We start from the raw sequence: 25256 nt of genomic DNA, 5'->3' as shown, positions 1-25256 counted from the left end.
TTTAATACCCTGCCTCAAGGCATGTGTTTTGGAAATGCTACTGTGTAGAAGGAGAGTAACCTGTTGTGATATGAATGTTCTTCTTTAGTGAATTTGAGGAACCTGAATGAGTAACCTGTTGCAAAAAGGAGTTTGGAGTACCCTTATATTGTCATGACTGGAGTCATGGGTTTTGCTTACATGTAATTTGATATAAGTCATCACTGAGCATGAATAAGACGATTTGACTGTTGTGTAGTACTGGAGGCAGAATACATATGTTTGCTGGTTTTGTGTTTCATCTATATGTGATCATGGACCAGTTGTGTTCATTTACAAATGTGAGGATTTTTCAGAAGGATGTTTCTGGCATATATTAGGTTTTGTATGTGTGTTGTAGATTAGGTGGACTGCACTCAGTTAATGCTGAGCATTAAGGGAGACTCGGACTGCCTTGTGTTTGTGGTCATAGAAAATGTAATTGTAGTACGTAGTATGCAGGTGGTTCCCTATTCTGCCACTTTACCTCTCTGGTTGGGTTTGCATATAGGAATTGATATTGGAAGCATTGCGCTTTACTGCACGGTGCTTGAATATTTATTTTTCTTGTCCATTCTCATCATTGTGCATGGGAAACGTATCACCTGATGTATGTGCAGTATTCAGAGGGCTTGGATCCGTGCACAGATTCTGGTCCTTTCTTCTATCTGGCACATGGCTATCTTAGCAGGGGCGGGTCCTCCGCTAAGGCAGAGGAGCGTCGCCCCACTGCCTTCCAGCACAACAAAAAAGGAAAACTAAAATGATAATGCAATATTATTATCATTTTATTTTTCTCTGCTGGGGCAGTTTTGTGGGGCTGGGCTGGGCTGCGCAGGGGTGAGGAGTGGTGACACCCTCATAAGCGTGCATGAATGTTTTTTTGCCGGCCAAACATTCATGCGAACTTAACATGTTCTGCACCCAGGCTGCATTACAGCCTGGGTGGAGAGCATGCCCAGGCTTCCATTCCCCATCTAAGCGCCAAACCACGGCACTCAGACCAATCACAGCGCTGCATTGCAGCATTGTGATTGGCTTAGGGGAGCCTGGGTGCTTATTAATCACAACGCTGCATTGCAGCATTGTGATTGGCTCAAAGGAGCCTATCCTGCTTCCTTACTGTTCCAGCAGAAGCTAGAAAGAAGACTGAAGAGATGTGGCGGCTAGACAGCCGGCGGGCAAGTATGTGATTTATTTTTACATTGTTCCTCCCCCCCCCCCCCCCTGCCGCGGGTGGCTGGTGCAATTAAACATCTGGGCATCAAATACCAAGGCTGGTAGTCTTTAATCCACCACCAGCCACTCCTTACCAATGTTTAACACATTTGCAGGTTCCTGCTGCCTGTCTGTGACGGTGTTTGCCTTCTTTTTCTTACTCCATCCTTCCTATCTGTGTTTCTTCTCTCTCTTGCACTCAGGTCCCCAAAAACCAGAGCAGGTGCCCCCCATCGGCAAACATCAGCTCAAATTAAGTGCTGCCTGTGTGTAAGGAAAGGGGATGGTGTAGTGATGTGGTATTTCTGTGTATGCAAGTGACACGTGAACATGCTGTAGAACGGTGTCGTCTTCCACGTTCTCCTAATTCTACGATTCCGCAAGAAAAGTGCATGATTGACCACTATGAATAAGGATGGATGTATAAGTGACATTAGCACACATAATTGAATTTGTCAGAAACTGTGTTTTTAACAAATCAAGTTCACACCACATTCAAACTGACAATGAAGAGTCACTCAGTCAAAAGATACTTTATTCGGTTCATAGCAAAAACCATAAAAGCATAATACATCAAAGACAAGACCATTATAAAAAACATACATTATAAATATCATTTAAAAAAGACAATACAAGCATATTAAAAAATAGAATCAAAAACACTTGATCAAAATTCATGAATTTCCCGTTCTCTGCACTATAGCCAAATGATTTTTTTCCTTAATCTCATTGCTATTGCCAAAAAGTTAGCTACATTAAATATCTCCCAGGTGGTACCCAACAACTGGAGATACAAGAGAGCAGGTTTAACTTGTCTAAAGCCTTTATCTTTAACAAGAGGGATGAAGAACGTTTTACGGATAGGGCACAGATGTTTACAAAAGAAGATAAAGTGCACAGTATCTTTAATGGAGAATCTGTCACAAGAACAAATCTCCAAATCCTTCTCCTTCGTCCACCCTGGACGTTCGGTGAGCAGGAGATGGAATTTATTCAATCTAAACTTAGTCAATAAAAAACGATGATTCATGTTATTGACAATGGCCAAGTAGGGTTCGATACTACTAGAAGTAATTAGCAACTGGTGAGCCCTTACTGTTGGCTTAAGTAGCTCCTTTTCTTCTCTTGCTAAATTTACCAACTGCTTATGTGTATCTTTCACCCATTTCACATCCCCCTTTAATAGGTTATTTGGGTGATCAAACAATTCTGGACGACCCATTTCTCTGGTTAATTTCTTAACATAATTCAACCAGGGGATAGCGTTACCATGCTCAAGGGATAAACAATCCCTAAGAATCTCTTGATTCAACTCCAGTTCAGGGTTTAACCATATTGATATCCATTTCAATAACGGAGCTAGAGCTATGCAATCTGCTAGATATTCTATCCCACATTCTTGATGAACAATATAGCCGGACATTGACTGAGGAACGGATAAAATAGATTTTAAAAACTTGTCCTCTGCCACCTGCAACGCCTTAACATTTTTAATCCCCCACAGATCAGCACCATACATAGCTATAGAGGTACATTTAGCTGCATACATTTTCAACACCGCCTGTAAGGGCTTCACCCCCAGTTTGCGCGCAAAGTCCAAAACGGCCAAAATAGACCTAGCAAAGGCATTGCGTTTAGCAGCTAGTTGAGGCGACCAGGTGGACTTATCATTGAAAATAACCCCCAGATATGGAAATCTAGTAACCCTGGATAGAACATTCCCTTCCCAGTGCATAGTCTTAACTCTATTGGGCTTACAGCCCACAATCATTACATGCGATTTCGAGAAATTCACACTTAAATCCAGTGTCTTCATAAAATTAGCAAATAAATTTAAAAGACGCTGCAGCCCCACTGCTGTGCGTGCAATTAAGGCAGCATCATCTGCATATAATAATGCCGGGATGGAATACTTGCCCGCCCTTGGAATATCCTTACACGCCTCAGTTAGAGCAGCACCCAAGTCATTAATATAAAGGGTAAAAAGCAGGGGGGCTAAAATACACCCCTGCCTGACGCCATTAGTGATCCCAATCTTACCCGTACAGTTACCTAAACGATCATATCTAACTGTGGCGGTAAGATCCCTATGTAAATCAGCAAGAAAATACACAATGTTTTCATCAATACCAAGCTTAAGGAGCAATCCCCACAGTTTCGACCTATTCACTCGGTCGAAAGCCGAGGACAAGTCCATAAAAGCTAAATATAACGTACCCTTTTTGGCAATAGTGTATTTTCCAATTAGTAGGTGAAGGTTGAGGCTTTGATCTATGGTACCTCGTCCCTTCCTAAACCCATATTGTAAACATGAAAGGGTATCAGTGTCCTCCAACCAAGCTGTTATTTTACCTAAAACCACTCGCCCCAACACTTTCACTGCAGAATCAATAAGGGAGATAGGGCGATAACAACTGGGATCCCCCCTGCTACCTTTCTTAAAAATGGGTACGATAACAGATTCGGAGCAAGTGTCCGGAATGCCTGCTGTACATACCCTGTTAAAAACATTTGTTAGAACTATGGACCAGGTCTCAAGGTCCGATTTAAAGAGGTCTGCTGGAACGTCATCGGGACCTGGAGCCTTGTTACTCGTCATCTTCCCGATGGCCTCAGTATAAGGATTCACAATAGGGATAGGCATATTCACCTCCCCATTGTTTTCCCCTTCATAGACTGACTTAAAATGAGAGCACCACAACTGTTCCTGAATACCACAGTCTAGTTGGTCATTACAAGGGTCACGGAAAAAAGGTTTGTTTACCACGGACCAAAATTTGGCGCTGTTTCTAAGGACATCCACAGAGGATAATTCTTCCCAGGCATCCTCCCGGATCTTCTGTTTTCTAGTTTCCAAAGCTTTGTTATATTCTTTTCTTAACAAGGCCACAGTGGCCCTATTCACTGGCTTACAGTTCAGGGCGGCCTTCAGCTTTTTATTAGCTGACGAACAGTTTTTGTCAAACCACTCCAACTCTGCATAATCCTTAGCTTTCCCTGGACGTCTGAGGTCTACTGAGATCTGGGAACAAATTACAGAATACGCCACTAAAACCTCCTCATTCCCTGCTTCCAAATTCAGACACGTATTCATCTCAGATCCTACCTTCCTTTTTAGGTTCGTATGGAAGTCTCCCGGTATGACTCTGCTCCATCTAATCCTACGGTCCTGATCTGTAGGACGAATATCAAATTTGTCTGTTCTATCATGAGCTATAATGGGCTTTATGAACAGGTCCGAAACGCTAAGGGCCACTGGGATATGGTCGCTAAAATGTGACCAAACCGCCGCGTATCCATGGATCCTTTCCCCTAGTTCTCAGCTAACAAAAATATAGTCAATGACTGAGTGTCTGCCTTTCCCTTTAAAAGTAAGTATTTCCTCATCCAACGTGGGTGGAAGCAACAAACCATTGTCCGCCAAAATTGTTTCAAGGAGATCTCCCTGTACCGAATGTTCAAAATGAGTCTCCCCTTGCTCTACCGGGTCTAATGGATCTAATCTCAAACAAATAGAGGGAAAAGGGGGGCTTATCAACAATAATCTATCTTATTAATATTAAAGGTCCAGCATACATGCCCATCAATCAGTGAAAACGAAGAGGTATGCAGTTCCTAAAGTTAACGCAAGGTGTGTTAGAATCACAAAATAATTATAAACCAACTCATAGACCAGCCCAGGAAAGGCTGCGTCAAATTATCAAGAGTAGTGTTGCAAAACTCACCCTCATAGGCTGTGATGAATTCGAGGCCAGGGTGGGAGAGCACTAAATTTTAGTGTCCTAGAATATGGAAAGCAGATAAAACAGACAGGTGAGGAAAAAAGTAAGAAGAAAAAACATTGTAAGGTATTGAAACCAATGTTGCATTAAACCTCATGGTATATTGGGGTACAGAGGAAACAGTCTGCAAATGAGACCCCGCAAAGGCATAAGCAACTCGAGTGGTAAATAATGCAATGTCACTAGAGGGTTATAATACACTTGACTGTGTTGATTACCCGTGGAACAAAGGGTACATGAGGGTCTGGGTTGAGTCGCTCAAGTACCTAACAGCGACCGTCACGAGAGTTGTAATGCTGTAAGTAACACGTTTGTGTCTTCAACACGCATCAGATTAGCGAAGAGATAGTGGTGTGAAAAAAAAAAAAAAAAGAACTAGAGACGTTGTCAATACAGCAAGTGGTGCTTATTAGCGTAAACCAGTCATGCTCAACGTCGGCACACTCATAGAACAGAGAATAACATGTGAGCGATAGTATCTTGCCATTGATCATGGAGGCAGTAAGGTATCAAACAGACCTAACGCATATGATACACGCATACGGACAGCCTCTATTGTCCAGACCCATGAAGATTACAATTCAATTATGCGGGCACAGCCTGATGGTAAGAGAGATATATGTCTCGATACTCACGATTCCGTATTGAGGAAACTACCGTACACCTAAGACCTCACCAGCCACTGCAGTCTGGTATTCGCACGTCCGACTAGTTCCTGGTTATGAGAACACGTCGGCGGGGAGCGCGGGTGCGTGGAGGGCGGGAACATCCGGTAGATAGAGGTGTGCCCCCGCAATAACAACTGGGCCGCTAACCTCGCTGAGTGTGAATAGGAAGGGACGCGTACGTGGTTGTCATGGTAACTCGTACGCGGGGAAGACAACCCTGTCGCTCGAGTGATGGTAGAGAAACCTGAGGGGTAAAAGACAATCTGTTCGCATTGCGGCAACCGGATCAACAATAGACTCCTAAAGTGAAATGAGAATATTAAATGTCAAAGAGAACTGAAGTTCGTTAAATAGAGCACTGGGTCAAATTCAGTAAATCGGCTTAGTAATGTGGGGTGCAAGCATACTTCATTCAGCTAGAATTATAGGAGGCAGCAAAATTAATTTAAGTAAGCATGCTCCACGGAATATCCTCGTTGAGGCCAGTAGCGTCTGCAGCCAATCTTAGGACCCAACGCTGTTCGAGTCTAAAGAGGGCTTTTTTCGACATGTGGGGGTGGGATTCTAAGACAACCCATTGGAACGAGGTGGGAGCATGTCGTTCCAGGTGATAATGGGTCGTCATTTTTGTTTGTTTTGGCGCATCTGAAACTACTTTTATGTTCCAGCATGCGGGTCTTGACTGCACGAGTAGTCATGCCTATATATGGTAGACCACATGGACATGTCATCATATAAATGCAGTTAGATGAGTTGCAATTGGTGTGTTTGCAGATACTCCAAGTCAAGCCGTTAGGAAATACCAATTCTTTACTGATCCGTGTCTGGGGACACATAGAACAAGCCCCACAGGGATAGTGACCCTTAACTGGAGGCAAATCCCACAACATTCTTTGTGACCTAATAGTTGGTTTCTTAGGTCTGGTATGTATTAGTAAATCCTTCAGATTACTAGTACGTTTGAATGCGAACCTGGGAGTTTCTAAATCCAAGTCACCAGTATTGAGAATCCCCCAGTGTTTTTTAATGATGGACCTGATCCTGTTGGAATCAGGGGTAAAAGTGGTGACACACGTAAGGGATTGATCAGGTTCCTTGATGTTAATGTCTAACAAGCTCTCTCTGTTATTGTTTCTTGCTAGTTTGCGAGCCCGTGACACTACTTGTTTGGGATAGTCTCGCTTGATCAGATCATTCATGAGGGTCGCGGACTCCTTCTGGTAGTCTGCCACGGAGCTGCAGTTCCTTCTGATACGCAAAAATTGCCCGAAGGGCAAATTTTCCCTCAACGACTTTGGATGATAACTGCTGAATAAGAGGAGGCAATTCCTATCTGTAGGTTTACGGTACAGACTCGTAGTGATCTTGTCTCCTTCAAGTCGGACAAGTAGATCCAGGAAGGGAACTTCTGTGTCAGAGATAGTATGGGTAAATCTCAAATAGGGGTTTAAGGTGTTGATCCAAGTACAAAATTCTGTACATTTCGTATAGTCTCCTCTCCAAAGGATCAGAATGTCGTCAATAAATCTTTTCCAGAGCAGTACATTCGCCGTGTAGGGATTGGTAGAATGATGGATTTCCCTAGCTTCGAAAGCCGACATGTACATACATGCTAGACTCGGCGCGAGTGTACTGCCCATGGAAGTACCTTGGGTTTGATGGTACAATTGTGTGTTGTACTCAAAGAAGTTTTGAGTAAGGGCCAGGCTAGCGCATTCCATTATAAATGGTACAGGTGTAGTGGAAATATGCTCATTGCTACTCAGAGCATCCTCGATGACCTGGAGAGTGGCTTGTTGGGGTATGTTGGTATATACCGCCTCAACATCCAATGTCAGCAAAAGGTCTATCTCCTGTGGGTGTTGGATACCCTCCAGGAGGCGGAGAACGTCAGTGGTGTCTCGGATGTACGAAGGAGTAGTTCTGACCCGGGGGCTGGATGAAATGGTCAACAAACTGCGACAGAGGTTCCAGAATGAACAAGTGATCCCCTTCTTTTATTGCCTTCCCAAAATTCATAAAGGGACAACTCTAGTGTCTGGACGACCTATCGTGTCAGGCATAGGATCCATTCTGGAACCTCTGTTGCAGTTTGTACCATCAAACCCAAGGTACTTCCATGGGCAGTACATTTGCGCCGAGTCTAGCATGTATGTACCGTAAACCTACAGATCGGAATAGCCTCCTCTTATTCAGCAGTTATCATCCAAAGTCGTTGAGGGAAAATTTGCCCTTCGGGCAATTTTTGCGTATCAGAAGGAACTGCAGCTCCGTGGCAGACTACCAGAAGGATTACGCGACCCTCATGAATGATCTGATCAAGCGAGACTATCCCAAACAAGTAGTGTCACGGGCTCGCAAACGAGCAAGAAACAATAACAGAGAGAGCTTGTTAGACATTAACATCAAGGAACCTGATCAATCCATTACGTGTGTCACCACTTTTACCCCTGATTCCAACAGGATCAGGTCCATCATTAAAAAACACTGGGGGATTCTCAATACTGGTGACTTGGATTTAGAAACTCCCAGGTTCGCATTCAAACGTACTAGTAATCTGAAGGATTTACTAATACATACCAGACCTAAGAAACCAACTATTAGGTCACAAAGAATGTTGTGGGATTTGCCTCCAGTTAAGGGTCACTATCCCTGTGGGGCTTGTTCTATGTGTCCCCAGACACGGATCAGTAAAGAATTGGTATTTCCTAACGGCTTGACTTGGAGTATCTGCAAACACACCAATTGCAACTCATCTAACTGCATTTATATGATGACATGTCCATGTGGTCTACCATATATAGGCATGACTACTCGTGCAGTCAAGACCCGCATGCTGGAACATAAAAGTAGTTTCAGATGCGCCAAAACAAACACCAAAATGACGACCCATTATCACCTGGAACGACATGCTCCCACCTCGTTCCAATGGGTTGTCTTAGAAACCCACCCCCACATGTCGAAAAAAGCCCTCTTTAGACTCGAACAGCGTTGAGTCCTAAGATTGGCTGCAGACATAACTGGCCTCAACGAGGATATTCCGTGGAGCATGCTTACTTAAATTAATTTTTGCTGCCTCCTATAATTCTAGCTGAATGAAGTATGCTTGCACCCCACATAACTAAGCCGATTTACTGAATTTGACCCAGTGCTCTATTTAACGATTTTCAGTTCTCTTTGACATTTAATATTCTCATTTCACTTTAGGAGTCTATTGATCCGGTTGCCGCAATGCGAACAGATTGTCTTTTACCCCTCCGGTTTCTCTACCATCACTCGAGCGACAGGGTTGTCTTCCCCGCGTACGAGTTACCATGACAACCACGTACGCGTCCCTTCCTATTCACACTCAGCGAGGTTAGCGGCCCAGTTGTTATTGCGGGGGCACGCCTCTCTCTACCGGATGTTCCCGCCCTCCACGCACCCGCGCTCCATGCCGACGTGTTCTCATAACCAGGAACTAGTCGGACGTGCAAATACCAGACTGCAGTAGCTGGTGAGGTCTTAGGTGTACGGTAGTTTCCTCAATACGGAATTGTGAGTATCGAGACATATATCTCTCTTACCATCAGGCTGTGCCCGCATAATTGAATTGTAATCTTAATGGGTCTGGACAATAGAGGCTGTCCGTATGCATGTATAATATGCGTTAGGTCTGTTTGATACCTTACTGCCTCCATGATCAATGGCAAGATACTATCGCTCACATGTTATTCTCTGTTCTATGAGTGTGCTGACGTTGAGCATGACTGGTTTACGCTAATAAGCACCACTTGCTGTATTGACAACGTCTCAAGTTCTTTTTTTTTTTTTTTTTCACACCACTATCTCTTCGCTAATCTGATGCGTGTTGAAGACATAAACGTGTTACTTACAGCATTACAACTCTTGTGACGGTCGCTGTTAGGTACTTGAGCGACTCAACCCAGACCCTCATGTACCCTTTGTTCCTCGGGTAATCAACACAGTCAAGTGTATTTTAACCCTCTAGTGACATTGCATTATTTACCACTCGAGTTGCTTATGCCTTTGCGGGGTCTCAGTTGCAGACTGTTTCCTCTGTACCCCAATATACCATGAGGTTTAATGCAACATTGGTTTCAATACCTTACAATGTTTTTTCTTCTTACTTTTTTCCTCACCTGTCTGTTGTTTTATCTGCTTTCCATATTCTAGGACACTAACATTTAGTGCTCTCCCACCCTGGCCTCGAATTCATCACAGCCTATGAGGGTGAGTCTTGCAACACTACTCTTGATAATTTGACGCAGCCTTTCCTGGGCTGGTCTTTGAGTTGGTTTATAATTATTTTGCTGCTGATAGCCCTAAGTAAGTCCTACAAACATTTGCTCACAATCGACGCATGTCACGGTTTCATTTTGACATCACCTATTGTCTAAAGTTAACCTGATGTCTCGGATTGGTTTTTATTATAATGCTTTTACCTGTAATTTTCCTTTTTCTTCCGCAGGTTGTGTTTTTTTTACTCCCGGTACCACACATTTTTAGGGTGCTGTACGTGTGTCCACCATTGATACCTCTTAGAGGTTGTGGCCACCACCAAAAAGGTGCAGGTAGCCGTATCTTTTTCTTTGGTCCTGAAGAATTACCATTTAATACATTTCAAGGTAAGAAACATGTTGACCCTTTGATCCCTTTAGCACGTTTACTCACACGCCTAAAGGTGAGATATGTGTGGATTATTTTGATTTTAATCAGGATGGTGACCATGATTTATTAAAACTGTTTGAAGTGGATCACCTACCCCTGTTTTAGTACACTTACCTTTCACCTCACATGCACCTACACCAACTATTAAAATTAACTCCCCCCCCACACACCTCACTCATCAGCGTTGGAAATAAAGATCTCCGATAGGAAGGCCCCATTGGGTGCCTGATCGGGCATTGCACCGCCGGCCCGATAAGGAGCAAAGACCCGGTGATGAAGCAAGACACCCGCTTGTTGAGTGTGTGAGGGTCTTCTTTTCCAGAAGGAGTAACCTTCACTCCTGCCTATTTCATCATTTTCACAGTATCACCCTGGTATCTTTTAGTGATTCTAACACACCTTGCGTTAACTTTAGGAACTGCATACCTCTATGTTTTCACTAATGGATCTAATGACAAACATTTGTCTGAGCATCCGTGAATGTTAAAATCACCCATGACTATAATAAAACAATAATTTGTATTGACCTCCTTGTAATCAGCCAGAAAACAGTTTAACGTGGCCAAGTGATCAGTCGTGGCAACTCTATCATATGAGTTATAAAAATTGATAAGTAAAATGTCACCTCCCCCGCTCAAGGGGATTTGGACTGCCAAGCAGTTACGTGATCCCGTGTCTAATTGGGTATGTGTACCGGGATTAATAGCAGAAATTAAAGTAACCAGGCCACCCTTTGCCCTCCCCATATTAGATGGTTCCGCCGAAACAAAAAAGCTACAATAACCATCCACAGTCAGGGTATTCTCTGTATCCCAGGTTTCTTGTAAACCTATAATGTCACCCAGACCTATAAATTCTCTCCAAGCTGGGTCGTCTATTTTATTTTTCAGGCCAGCTATGTTCCAGGTAACCAACTTTATTTGTGTACCCATCGGCCCTTGATCAGACCCGGCTATACTGGGGGCATTATTTGCCAGTGTCACTGCAGGGGGAACTGTAACCGGGATATCAGAGATGGTAGTATCTTCTTGTATCCCTAGTCACTCATTTTCTCCCAGATTAGAAAAAGTATCAAATCTGTTGAAAACTGGGACAGCGTATTCTTAAAAGCCACTCCCCTTAAATTGATCACTAGACACTGACCTAATGTGAGATGGGGGATAGAAAAACCCCGGAGGGAGTATATTAACATATTTGTTTTTGATTCTCACTGACCCAGCCTGCCTCAATATATCGTCAACCAGCCTGGGTGATCTAAAACTTATGACAATGCAGTCTCCCTCTAAGTTTTTGTTTGTCTTGCCCACCCACGGAACCCTTCTAATCATCATAAAATGACTGTCAAGATGTTGTCCCAAAACAGTTTTATTGGACAAATAAAGGAGGGCCTTATTTTTTAAAGAGGTCCAATGTTCCTTTTTTCCGCCCTCTAGTTTGGGGACATTAGCAAGGATTATTGTATAAGCACATGACTCTGCTGGTAAATGTAACAGCAATTCTCTCTTAACAAACTGTGCTGGAGAACCTAACCTCCCCATTGTATTCCGAGAGCCCCTTTCCTCACCCTGAGTTGTTCCAGTGACTTTTGGCACTGGAGGTGGAATGCTTGATACTATGCCCTGGGTAATTGCTAGGGGTACCGGTTGTTGGAGTTGGGTGATTATAGAGTCCAGCAAGTTATTTACTGAAACTGTAACTACGCTTAATGAGTCAGCTACCGATGTACTTGGCCCTGTCTTTAAAGCCTTAGTATTAAGATGAGATTCAATTACATTGAGGCGGTCCTCTATTCGTTTCAAGGTAGCCATTAAGGGCAAAGTAAATGATCTAAGACGTGCATCCAGGGTCTTGATAAAATCTACCATAGATCCCCCACTACTATTTTCAATATCCAAATTGATACAATCATTTGTTCCCTCCCCCGTATCCTCGTTGTCTAAGTGAGGGGCGCTAGCTTTAACTTGATCCAGCCCTGATGCAAAATTACTAAGTCTCGATTGTTTTGCCTGTTGCTGGCTACCATGTGGGTTATTCTTGGCCTTCCTTTTCCCTGGAACGGTTTTAGTACGATTTGTCATCACATCTGGTCTAGCCCTCAACTGCCTTGTACATGTAGCCACAGGGGAAGGGGCTACACTGATTTCAAGTGGAGGGGCAGGAACAATCGTAAGACTATCGTCAGCAATTGACCCATTTGGGATCACACGAGAATACGAACTGTCCAAAGGTGCATCGCTAGGGGAATGTTCCACTGTAGGTAAGGAAGAAACTGTGTGCCTAATAGGATCCAAGGACAATCTCCGTTCAACCGATTCAATTTCCTTAACGACAGCTGATTCTGCCTGTTTCAAATAACTATCCAAAGTCCCCATGCTCGCCACCCTCATACTTGTTTTAAAAATCACTTTAGCCATATTGATGGATAGAATGTGGCTAATACAGCCTCCCTCTCAATAACACACACGAGGCCTAGGTCACAAGACGATACACACAGACCCGTGCCACCCTTATAACTCGGGTGGCCGCCAAATGGCCACAAATCGAAGGGAGATAGTCCCAGCCCAGCCTCTTACGGCCTCTGAGGGCCTAAGAGGGCCCGCCCTTTGCCCGGGCTTAGCCCGGCGCCGCCCGCACGTGTCCCGCGACGCGGAGGGATCCTGTTCGTATTTGGCGCCTCCGGGCGCGGAAGTGGGTGTGTGTAGGGGCGGGACCACTGCCGGGAATTCTGGGAAATGTAGGCAGTTCCCTCCGCTCGGCGACCGCTACGAACAACAACTACAGCAGCGGCGGCGGGAGGGAGCAGCAAGGCAAACCACGAGCACCCAGCACACAGATCTATCCAGCAGCCTGGTTATTCCAGCCAAAGTTCCCAGGTAAGGGCACACAAAGAGTCAGGCGAGAAATAAGGCTCCCACTCCACCGAGGGAGCCTGTTCGTATTTGGCGCCTCCGGGCGCGGAAGTGGGTGTGTGTAGGGGCGGGACCACTGCCGGGAATTCTGGGAAATGTAGGCAGTTCCCTCCGCTCGGCGACCGCTGCGAACAACAACTACAGCAGCGGTGGCGGGAGGGAGCAGCAAGGCAAACCACGAGCACCCAGCACACAGATCTATCCAGCAGCCCGGTTATTCCAGCCAAAGTTCCCAGGTAAGGGCACACAAAGAGTCAGGCGAGAAATAAGGCTCCCCAGTCAGGCGAGAAATAAGGCTCGTTTTGCAACCACGCAAAATTATAAAACGTAAAATAATTGCCTACAATAAAAATGTCCCCTTCTGCGCAGCAACCTGAGGGTTTTCTTATTGTCTGATGGGCTGGACTGAACCGAGTTTCTGTAAAAAAATAATTTCGAGAGATCATTTATTATAGAAAAAAACACACATACATGGTATGAAAAATGTAATCTTAGATCTGAATAATGGGATTAATTTCTGCTGCTTCAACGTTAGCAAAACACGTCAACATATATTTAGGTTGAACGTTTGATTTAGAAAGTAATCAATACATGTTTCATTATATTCAGCAATACATGTTTCATTATATTCAGCAATACATGTTTAATTATATTCAGCCATAAGTGGAGTTAAACTCGTTTATTACATTTTGAAATGTATTATGACTTTGTATTGTAGGTGTTCTTTTTCCTATTTTGCAATACTGAAGATAACGCTTTCTATTTGGTCTATCATTTACAGTGAACCTTCTTCAGCTGTTCCCTAGCCTTGACGTTGCCATGGAAACATCCACAGCTTCCTACTGTGTTTCCTTCAACGATTTAATTGCATTTCGATGTCCGTAACACTGCCCATTAGCCATTTCCTTAAACATTTTCATATATCGCAAAAATATTGACGTGAATGAGAAGTTTAACCTTGTCGTTGCAACATTTGTGTGCAATGCAATTTATTTAATCTGGTTAAAACCGAAACATTCATTTCAGCCGTTTCGATTGATTTACCGAAGATTCTTGTTACAAACCGGCTCCTTCATTGGGAATTTTGTAACATGGCTGCATGCACCTTACAACTGGGGAGAGGGGGACAAGCCAAAAATGTCACAACCCATCTATAATCTCTCCTTTTCCATTTAAAACTATTCTTAGCCGTGGTCCTTGTTTAAGTTAGCGGGTGCAGTTGAAGTGGTAAAAAACAAAATTACACTATCACCAAAACTTAGAAAGACTGGTCAATTTCGATTATATCCTGATGCAGCAATAACATTGGTGACAATGTCAGTCACAGTAATACCCCCCTGGGCCATTTATGAGGATCAACAGATGGAAATTACAGCAAGTTTTTCCTTATCTATTTGCACGGCTGCCACAAGCTCGGGGAAAACCTATCATGGCTTTCTGTTCTTCAATGTGGTGATACCACATTTGAGCAGTGCAGTAATACCGCTTCACTTTGAGGCCTTTAATCCGAGCTTCTTGGAGTACAAGTGTTTTATCGCACCAGATAAATAAGAATACCCTGGGTACTTCTTTATTTGTCATGTAAATAGCATCTACTATGAGTATCTGGGTAATAACCTGTTGATTTTTGTACTTTACCACCAAAATCTAAATAGTACAGTAAATACTGTATACTTGTCCCCTATCAAATTACAGATGGTGTGACCTGCCAAAATGTATCAAAGATATTTAACACAACCGGTAATTACAGAATGAAGTATATACCACCCAACTCGGAATTCCGATCCCAACTCAAACACGGTCGAAAAATGCCAACTTACTTGTAATCGGGGACTAAGGGTCTGATTTAGATCTTGGCAGTACCACCGTTGTCCCACCGTGGCGGTGGCTCCAAGTACTCTGTCGAGCTGACAGCGGTCTGCCAACAGTATTTAGATGTTGTGACAATAGACACGTTCTCACAGCAGCCTTCTTCTCTGCTGTCTAGCAGTACTCTGTTGCCATCAGGCCGGCAGGATTGCGATGAACCGATTTAGCTATACCCGTTGTGCTGGAGGTGTCCTGGCAACGGTGTCCTAATGGAGTGAGGTCATGGTGGTGTGGAGACAGGTAAGTACACCTAATGATTATCTCAATACACATATATATGTTGTGAATCAGTCAATATGTGTAGAAAGCTGTCTCTCTATATAGTGCACTAAAATGAAGTACACTGTGCAGAGAGTCCAGTGGATCCCAGATTGGTATACAGAGGCAAAAGTAGGCAAAAGTAGATAATACTAACGCTCTATTTGTGGTAGTGTGGACGAGCAGTTAGGCTTATCGGAGGGTAGTGCAAAGCATATGAATACATTTGAGACCAATTCGTAAACACATAGCACCAATTTTTTCTATAATTTTTCAGACCAAGAACTTTGTTCTAAGCTAAGTACTTTTTAAGATATGAATTTTCAAAGTTCACAAAATAACACACTCTTGTGCGCAAATACACCCCATAAAAGCCAATGGGAGGAAATAGGAAAATGCATCTGAAATCATACAGTTGGATCTCGAGGTTCACCTTCTGGATTTTGGTAAGTCGCAAGGCCAGGTCCAATGTTCCACCAGCCAATTGTCAGGAGCATCCTGGATTCGGTTAGGAGCAAGGTGCTGTGGTCATCGGTAGCAGGTGCTACGGAGAAGGGGGCCACCGGGAAACACACTGCACAAGGGGACTTAAAGGTAATTCAGAGAAATGCCAGTCAAAGGAGCAGGTTGTAAGGGCCTCAGGACCACGGGAGCACAGCTGCTTCATCGGCACTGAGGCTGGGCGGGCTGGGGGCAGAGCAGACAGGCCATCCAGATGGTTTACGTCAAGATGTTTTTGCTGTCAAGGGCAGGTAGGTTGCAGGAACGATTCGGAGACAGCTGGGCCACTCATTATGTGGGTATCTGGAGTCTCAAAGTCCCTCTGACTGGTGCTCCCTTCCTGGACAGTTGGAGTTCGGATTAGACTCTTCGTCTTGGTGTAGGCTGCAGGGTGTTCCGTACAACGGGTATTGGTGCGGCATGTCTCGGGTAGGTCCTAGTGTCTTCACTCTCAGTGGGGTGACAGATCTGACCCTCTGAAACTGATGTATCTCTTATTGCTTGGATGTTCTGTTGGAGTCGCTGGGGAGCAGCAAGTCTGTAAACCAGACTGTAATCCCGTGCCGTGTCTGGGTGGGGATTTCAATATGGTGCTGGGGCCGTGGCACGAAGGAAGGGAGCACAACGCTCTAGTGAACATCGACCACATCATGGAGGCGTGTCATAAATGGGACGGAAGAGAGGCGGCAGGTGCGCGGAACCCGGAAAAAGGAGGCAAGGACGCTAAGGCGCAAGAGGACGGTGCATCAAGAAGGGAGACGGAAGAGGAGACTCAGCCAACACAGAAGAGGACGGGCGGCATCAAGGAGCACAGCGGGAGTAACAACGCAGACATCCCGACAAAGAACGCTGAATTAACACCCGGAGGCATAGCGCAACAGTCAAGCCGAGAGGAGAGAAGGGCGGTGTGACTCCCCAGGTCACGACCCCAGAGGGCGTGGTCTCAGGCAAGTACCCTTCCTGAACCTCTTTTTAATAGCTAAGTGTAGAAATAGGCACAAGTAGGATTCTCCTTCAGGCACGTGTGTACAGAGCATGCCACACACAAGTGATGCATGAGAGCACCTGGGTGACGGTGAAGGGTGAGAGAGTGAGTGAACTGGAGCAACCAGACGCCTGACTTTATTTTGTATCTGTTTTATTTGAGGGATATATGCCACAACCCTTCTCCTTCTGGAACCAAGAGAGAGCAGAAGAAGACTGGGAACTCAGGAGAAAGGACTCACCTGTTGTACAGTGAGGAAACTGACACCAATAGAACTGTTATTTCCCCATATCTTCTGTTAAGACTGCCTACTTTTCCCCTTGATACTAAAGGGATAGCCTTCCCCAAAGACTGTCTTCCCTTCTCGTGGCGTTTAATCTATTAAACTACACAATACCCCACCCTACACCTGAGAGTTATATGTAACAGAGTGACCACACAGAATCTGTGGGTTTGGTGGCTGCGGACTGTAGGGAAGTAGCTCCTCTACCCCAAGGGAGTTCTCTGGTGATTGGCACAGGGCTGAGGGCACTCTGGGGTTCTTAGTGGCCTCGTAGTTTCAGGATGAGACAGCACACCACGATGGTTGAGTCCTGGGAGCAGCATGAAGGGTTTCATGCCAAAATTCTGCAGCAGGTCTTTGGTACTCAGTTCAGCAGCTCTTCTTTGTCTGTGTCTTCTTTGTATCAGTCTAATCTCAGTTCAGGGTCTAGGAATGCCACCTTAATAGTAAATTTAGGGGTGCTAAAGGGAGAGACGGATAGTAGCCAATGGGCTACATACCTTTAGGGTGTCTACACCCTCTAAGTGACTACTTCCTGTGGGCTTTTGAGAGCACTGGCTCTCACCCCATGCGGTCAGAAAAAGGTCTGGTGATGGCAGGCAGGCTAAGATCAGTCATAGACTACACCAGTGTTTGGTAGTTTTTCAGGGGACCCTCTAAGGTGTCCCATGTATGCAGTTAATACATTCAACACTGGCATCAGTGAGAATGTATTAAGACAAGATGTGTGGTATTAAACATCTTAGAGTGCAGAGAAGCGATCATGGAGCTAGGAAACTCGTAATGACAAGTATCCAGCTCATGTACTCTCTATGGCTTCCCTGGGCCCTTACAATATCCAAGAATAGACTTTGATATAGTAGGATCATATCTGCTCATGCAGATTTGTCCACACATGGGATATAGTGCAGCAAGGCCTTAAGTAGAGGTGACTTACCTATACCTCATGCAGTGTCTGTGGGCATGGCACACAGGGCAGTGTGCCATGTTGACTCTTCAGTTTTCTCTGTACCAAGACAGGCAGTCTGCAGTGGCTGTTTGCATGGTCTTGGTGAGGGGTTCCTAGGTTGGCACACTTTGTGCTGCATCCCTAGTGGACACTCTTCAGTACCAATGCCCTAGGTACCAGGGGTACCGTTTACTAGGGACTTATAGGGGTTGCTGAAGTTGTGCCAATCACGGTACCGTTTTAGGAAAGAGATCTGGCACTGGGAATCTGGTTAGCAGGAACCCAGTGCACTTTCATTCGAAATCATATCATGCACCAGGCAAAAAGTGGGGGATAACCATGTCAAAAGTGGCACTTTCGTACAATATGTATATGTGGGTAATGTGTAATGCCATTTTTTATACATGTAACATTGCACACCAACAACATACACACACTATTGTATGTACACCTATAGTCACCACAAGCACAACACCCACCCCCGAAACCCCCACCGCCCCAAAAATACTCTTAATCCATCAATTCAGGTGTTTTTTTTAATTTTACCATGATAAATTGTAAGATGAACACTTATGCATATAAATAAATTGCATGCGAGAGCAATGTAAAAATACACGCGGCAATAGAAAATGTTAACACACAGAAGTGTACATTAGATTCCGACAACTACCTGGCTGCTGACCATCATGGTGAGGTAGCAGCAGCACAGGAAGGACCTGGACAATGGCGTTCAAGACGGATACCAAAGTGGGAACTTGAAAAAAAAAGTTACTTTTCACCTCTTTTTCTTCATTTCTACAAACCTGAGTTTGGAGGTTTCTCTGCCACAGTTTCTCAGACGGAAAGGCACATCAAAATCTGCCGAATTCTTTACAGGACTCCCTCCAACCGCCACTTATGCCTCTGAGGCCGTCGATGCTGGAACAAGATCTTGGCAGAGGTGGCGGGTCTCCCACAGTCTTCGCGCTATAGCCCAGACAACATTTAAATGCAGCGGGTAGACCACCAAGTCGGCGGGTGGGAGGACTGTTGAGTAATCAACTGCGGGACCAGATCTGCTAACATCTAAATCAGACCCGCAATCAGTAGTAATGGTACTATGTGCAGTAATATCATTCCTGAGGCACTCTAAATGAGCCAATGTCTTTCCTTTGATAATATAACTTTTATATGTGTATGTGAGAAGTTGGCCTGGCATATGCTGGTCACTAGTTTTGGTGGCCACCTTGCACCAGTCCAATTCGACTCTTATGGTTGATAGGTTTAAGACAACCTTTTGAAGAAAGCTATCCTAGTGGTAGCTGTGGAGAGCAGCCTTCAGGCTAAGTCTCAGAGGAATGTAAAGCAGCTTGTTTTACCTTATAATCTCTTGAATTACCAAATGAAAGGACACCACACAGGTATATATATCAAATATATATGTATTTATTACTAGACACACTCTACTAATCTCTTTATGAGATTAGAAGTCAGAAACGTATGCAAATATCAACGTTTCACAATAAGTTAAGCACAAATATGGCTGGGGCCCTGGGGGCGTACCAGACCATATACTAAAAAAAAGGTTTAGGAAAGTCGACTTGCAAGGGGACAAGGCCTGGGGCCTGAAGAATCGTAGGGGCTTCACTAATCTACCCAAGGCAGGTAAGTAAAGGACCTACGGGAGACACGTGCAGTGTGAGAACACAGCCGTGGGTTCCCTATTGATTTCAATGGAGCAAGTCGCGGTTGGATTTTTAAAGTTTTAGGGTACTTCTAGAGAGTCTACAAGCAAGCCACTTACAAGGTAAGTAGTTCAAGGGCCAACACCCACAGGAGCACCGGAGTGCACAAGTTACCTCAACCAGGGAAGCCGGGTGCATAGGTGTCTTTTGGTGTCGGGTCGCGTCGTCGTTTTCAATGGAAGCCGAAGAAGTTTTGCTGCTTGTGAAGACTGGAGAAGTGTCCGGTGGAATCCAAGGCTGGATTCAAGATGAAGAAGACCTGAAAGCAGAAGGGACAGTGTTCACAGTCACTTGCCAGCGACCCGGGGCCAGGAAGATGGATGCCCACGGAAGTCGGGTGATTTCAGGTGATCAAGGGTGTTTTGACTCTTCAGCCACAAAATCCCGGAGGCGTCGACGACAACCAGGAGCTGGATTCAGAGAGTCCCACAAAGTGTGCAGCTTACTGAGGTATCGGCAACCGGATTGGAGCCAACAAGCCTTCGCAACAGCAAGTCTTGTGGAAATTGGAGAAAGTCAGTGGTGCAGACCAGCAAGGTCTGAGGGACTCACCCAGCAAGGGTAAGTCAGGGCAGGCCTGGAGCAACCAGGGGAGCCCTTTGGTTTGATAAGAAAGTCTTCAGGGGACCCACAAGCCAACCGGCAAGGGATCGCAAAGACGCCTTGTGAGGATTCGCTTCACAGGAGCCCACGGTCACTCAGGATGGGGTAGGCCTCTGATTTTCAAAGGAAATTCTGCTGGAGGCTGGGACCACACGTGATCCAACGCACAAGTTCGTAGAACGTCGTAAAGGGGTTGCACTTGACAATAGTGCATGGTACCCGGGTATTGCTGTTTCTCATCACTCGTGGGGTCCACTCACCTCAGCTCTGCTGGGGACTCACAATGGCCATCAAGAAGTCAGGAAATCTACTTCTGGGGCTGCAGGGACTTCAGACTCTGGCGGGAGCGAGAAAGTTTGTGACTGTTGATTCAAGTTTTTGGTGCCTGCCAAGCAGGGGAGTCACTCCTTGACTCCAAGGGACATTCTTCAGTCTTCCAAAGGTAGTGGAACGTCGAAGGGCCAGGATTCTTCTTGTAGAGCATCATCCAGGGATATCTGATTTGCAATGGCAAGGTTTCCCTAACTTATACCAAAAGAAAGAGAGGGACTAGATCTATGACCACTCCTCTGGGAGGGTCAGGGGAGTGGGTGGTTACACCCACTTCCCTTTGTCCAGTTTCGCACCAGAGCTGGGGCAGGTAGCCCCTGAACCGGTTTGAGCTGGCATATGCACAGAGGAGCCTACTGCTCCACCAGTGCAGGACTTCAAAGCACTCTAGGAGTGCACCCACCCAGCCCCAATACACCAAATCCTGTCTGGAAGGTGGTGACACCTCCCTGTGACAGGATGCCTATTTTTGGGCCTCCTCCACTGCAAGTTTGTCAGCAGCAGGAGGTCAGCCCAGTGTCTGTGCTGGTGGCATCCATTTTGTGATGCCAGGGCACTTTCAGATTTCTACCGTGTTTCCACAGTAGGTACATGTCGTCCCCTCTAGAAGGGTGGGATCATACTCCCACACCAGTTACTGGTGTGGGGGTATGATTCCAAGTTGTTTGACACCAAACACGACATGTTTTGATGCAGTCATTCCAAAGTTAGCATTTACCGCTAGGTTATAATGCACTTAAGAGTATATGGTTCAACCGCATCCACAAACAGCCACAGAGAATAGACTCTGCCAGCTGCAGAGGGGCCCTGCTCATGCAGAGGCACCCCCTCACATTGTAAACCAAGCACCCTGCCCTCAGGATTGATAGGGCCTGCCTTAGGGGTCACTGATAGGTTTATATGTGTGTGTAAGGTGAGATATAGGAACCTATACCTCAGTGATGAGTGCTAACACTACTTCACCCAGGCTGCAGTAGCAGGCCTGTGGTGTCAGATTTAGTCTGCTTCCTAGGGGTGGCATAATACATGCTTCAGCCCCTGGTAGGCCTGTGAAGTACCTATGCCCTTGGTTCCTAAGGTTCCATATACTAGGGGCTCATAAGGTACCACAGTATCCAATCACTACTGCATCTAATATGCACTCCATGTCATTTAAGGGAGTACGCAGATAGGCTGGGGACCTGGATAGTAGGATCCCAGCCAGACTAGTCAAAAACCATTCAAACACCAGGAAAAAAGTGGGGGCAACCATGCAGTCAGATTCCACCTTCCTACAGCGTACAAAAGGGAAATCAACAAGCCTCCTAAGCACATCTGTAGTTTTATATCAGTCTAATCTTGATTTGGACCAGAGTTTTGTGTATGCTTTCAACAGCTAATATGTAACTCGTTCTAAAAAGATTACATCTGCATACTGTGTACCTGAGTCATCTTTAGTTGAATATATATGCTTTTAGGTGGTTTGATTGTCATCATCTTATGATATATTTGGAGATCTGGCAAGTACAGACAAAGTTAAGTAAGGGAGAAAGGCTTTCCTACTGTGACAGGAAAATAGTCATTCTGCCATTAGAGTCCGTTGATATGGAATAGCTCTCAACTATTCTTCAAATACAGCATCTGGAATGGTCTTCAACAAAGACTTTCTTTAAAAAGATCAATTTTTATCAGTGATCTGAATCAGAGATAGTTTTATTCCACTCAGAAATGGAGTTGCAAGGTGTTGGAGAAATTTGGTCCCATGGATTAAACTCTGTGTTTCTGAGGATTGAAAGGGTGAAGTGGGATCATGTGTGAAGATGCAGAAGAAAGGGTTCTATTCAGTACGTACGGTGTTGGTAACTTTTGAAAATGTGATAGACCTTTGCTCATGCATATCATTTAGGGGTTATCAGGGTCACAGCTGCGGTCCCTGGCTTGATCCTTGTGACCTCTTGCACTGCCTTTGTGACCCCTAGCCTCAAAGGTAGCATGAGGCAGTGCAAGGTACAGAAATTAAACAGAGCTCTCTGATCTTAGTTTACTTTCTGCCACCTGCAGGAAGCATTACTGTGTAAAGCACAATCAGTAAAATAATGCTACAAAAAATAACCAATTGTAACCTAATGACTCATTTGTGCTGTGCCTCTAAGATTATTTGCAACATGTGCGTTAAGGTTGTAGTAAAATGGGTATTTAGTTGTGTTCCCTGCTCATGTAATGTTTCCGCATTTGTCCTCCACTGTGAACCAAACACCTCATTGTAGCACTTGACTTTCATAGGGTAACGTTGGAAAGCAGTCCAAGGCTTACTCAAGGGACGTGGTGTGGCCTAGTAATCACCATTCACAGATACACAATACTAACACTCGATAAATGATTCTCCAGTTTGTGCTTTTTCTTTTGAAAAAGGAAAAAATCAATTTTTTACAAAACACATTACTCCATACTATACAGCAATTTAGAAATACACACAAGCTGATGGAAATACTTTTGGATGAAATTGCATAATCATTCCTACCCCTCCCAAAGGGAGGTCTAGATCCACAATTCACAATGTCAGATCATTCACTTGTATTGAAAATGCAATAGTGGATTATCATTTGGAATGAACGCACTTAATATTGGCAATAAAGCATGTTTACTGAACCTATAAGTAATTGTTAGCATCATTATTTTCTTAAACCATTCACAAGGTAAAGTGTCTAAGCATGTCTTGGTGATCTCGGTTATCAGAATTACCTTTAGTATGAAACACACAGTGAAAACATAGCCCCTGAGGGCAACAAGTTATAATCACTATGTCTATGCAATTATAGATCTTCACCCATAGAGGGTGTTTGCAGATTAGACTTCGTTATCAGACATAAAAATACTGCACTTTAAATATAGTCAATAATGGACATTTCTTTGGTTAATACACATATATGTAATTGACACCTTTCATCGTAAGAGGGTGTCTCTCAACATGAATACTCACATTCAACACTTTCAGTCCTCAGCTGGTTGCAGCCATAATCTTCACCCACTGAGGCACAGCCTTCCTAACTCCAAAACAAATGTTCAAGCTAGGAGAAGCTTAATAAACACTTGACACCCTTGAGGGACTCTGGCACTTTCTTTAGGGGGAGGCTGAGCTGCTCCTACAACTCACCCACCCTTTGGGAACATTTTAGTGGTGACCGTGCCCTCCTGAGATCACCACAAGCCTCAAATATTTTCAATTTGAAATTTATGGATAAGCTAGCGAGCCCCACAGGGCATTATTGGGAGCTCCTCACGCCTCTGATCAATTTTCAAACAGCGGCCTTCCTGTTGCACTGGGGAGAGCTGTGTCTGTTTGTATTTGTTTCCTTCGGTGGCGTTGCTGATGGAGTTGTTTTCTAGCTTGAACACGTGTTGGAGGCAGGGATCTCTGGGTACTACTTTGTGGATGGTGCTCATGATGCGGGCAGGGGTCTGTGTGGAGAGAGGGTCCCACGCAGTGATTGTGTCGAAGTTGCCGTTGATGATGGTGGGGAGTCCATCGATGCCGGCCAGGGGTGGTTGATGGTCGAAGTATTCATAGATGGTGGCTATTTTTCTCTGGAAGAATTCTGCAAGAGAACCGTAGAGGTCCTGGAAGGGGGTGATGGAATTCTCAGTGACTGTGGGGTTAGAGATTTCTTTGACGCTGAAGAGTTCTTTGCTGTGGTTGGAGCTGGCCTCGAGGCAGGTGGTGAAGGCATTCTTCTTGGTGTTTTTCAGTTGTTTGCGGTAATTTTTCAGAGCTAGTTTGAAATGTTCTCTGTCGGAGGGTACTCTGCTGGTGCGCCAGATTCTTTCCTTCTGTTTACAGTTGCATTTTGTAGATTTTAGTTCTGTGGTGATTCAGCGGGTGTGGTTGGAGGGTCTATCTGGTTTTGGGAGCTTGAGGGGTGTGACTTTGTTAGCATCTCTGGTGATTGAGTTGTTAACATTTTTTATGGCTTCCTTGAGATTGTAGGAGGGGTCTGGCAGAGAGGTGTTGAGGGTGTGTGTCCAGAGGTCATCTGTTACCGTGCTCCATCTCCTGTGGGGGGTGCTGGAAGGGTAACTTTTGCAAACGTATTTCCACCTGTATTTACGTCGCCTTGATATGGGGATTTCTATAGTAAGAAGTGTGTAAATATGCAATTTGAATCCCATATCAAACTTAAGGCAGTAGTATTTTTTGCCTTTGAAAGGTGTGCTGTTAAAAATCATTGTGCATGCTTTCATGTCTCATTGCGTTGAAAGCAGTTGGAAATGGAGTAGTCCCTGAAATGCAGCAGGACTTAGTCATTTCTTTTATACAACATATTTGCACATAACGATGTAACTCTGCAGTTACTATGTTAGGCCTGCTGTTCAAAGATTGCAGCAATTTAAAACATTTTTTTCCATACTTACCAAACCAGAACTTCTGTTTTAAAGTACAATGAAAATGAACACTGTAATTTTGCTCAATTTTGGCTGTATAGATCTGGAATGAAATGCCTCTAGAACACG

This window comes from Triturus cristatus, chromosome 1_2, assembly GCF_964204655.1.
Source record: "Triturus cristatus chromosome 1_2, aTriCri1.1, whole genome shotgun sequence".
In the NCBI taxonomy this organism is placed as follows: Eukaryota; Metazoa; Chordata; class Amphibia; order Caudata; family Salamandridae; genus Triturus; species Triturus cristatus.
Note: the sequence above shows the minus strand (reverse complement) of the source record.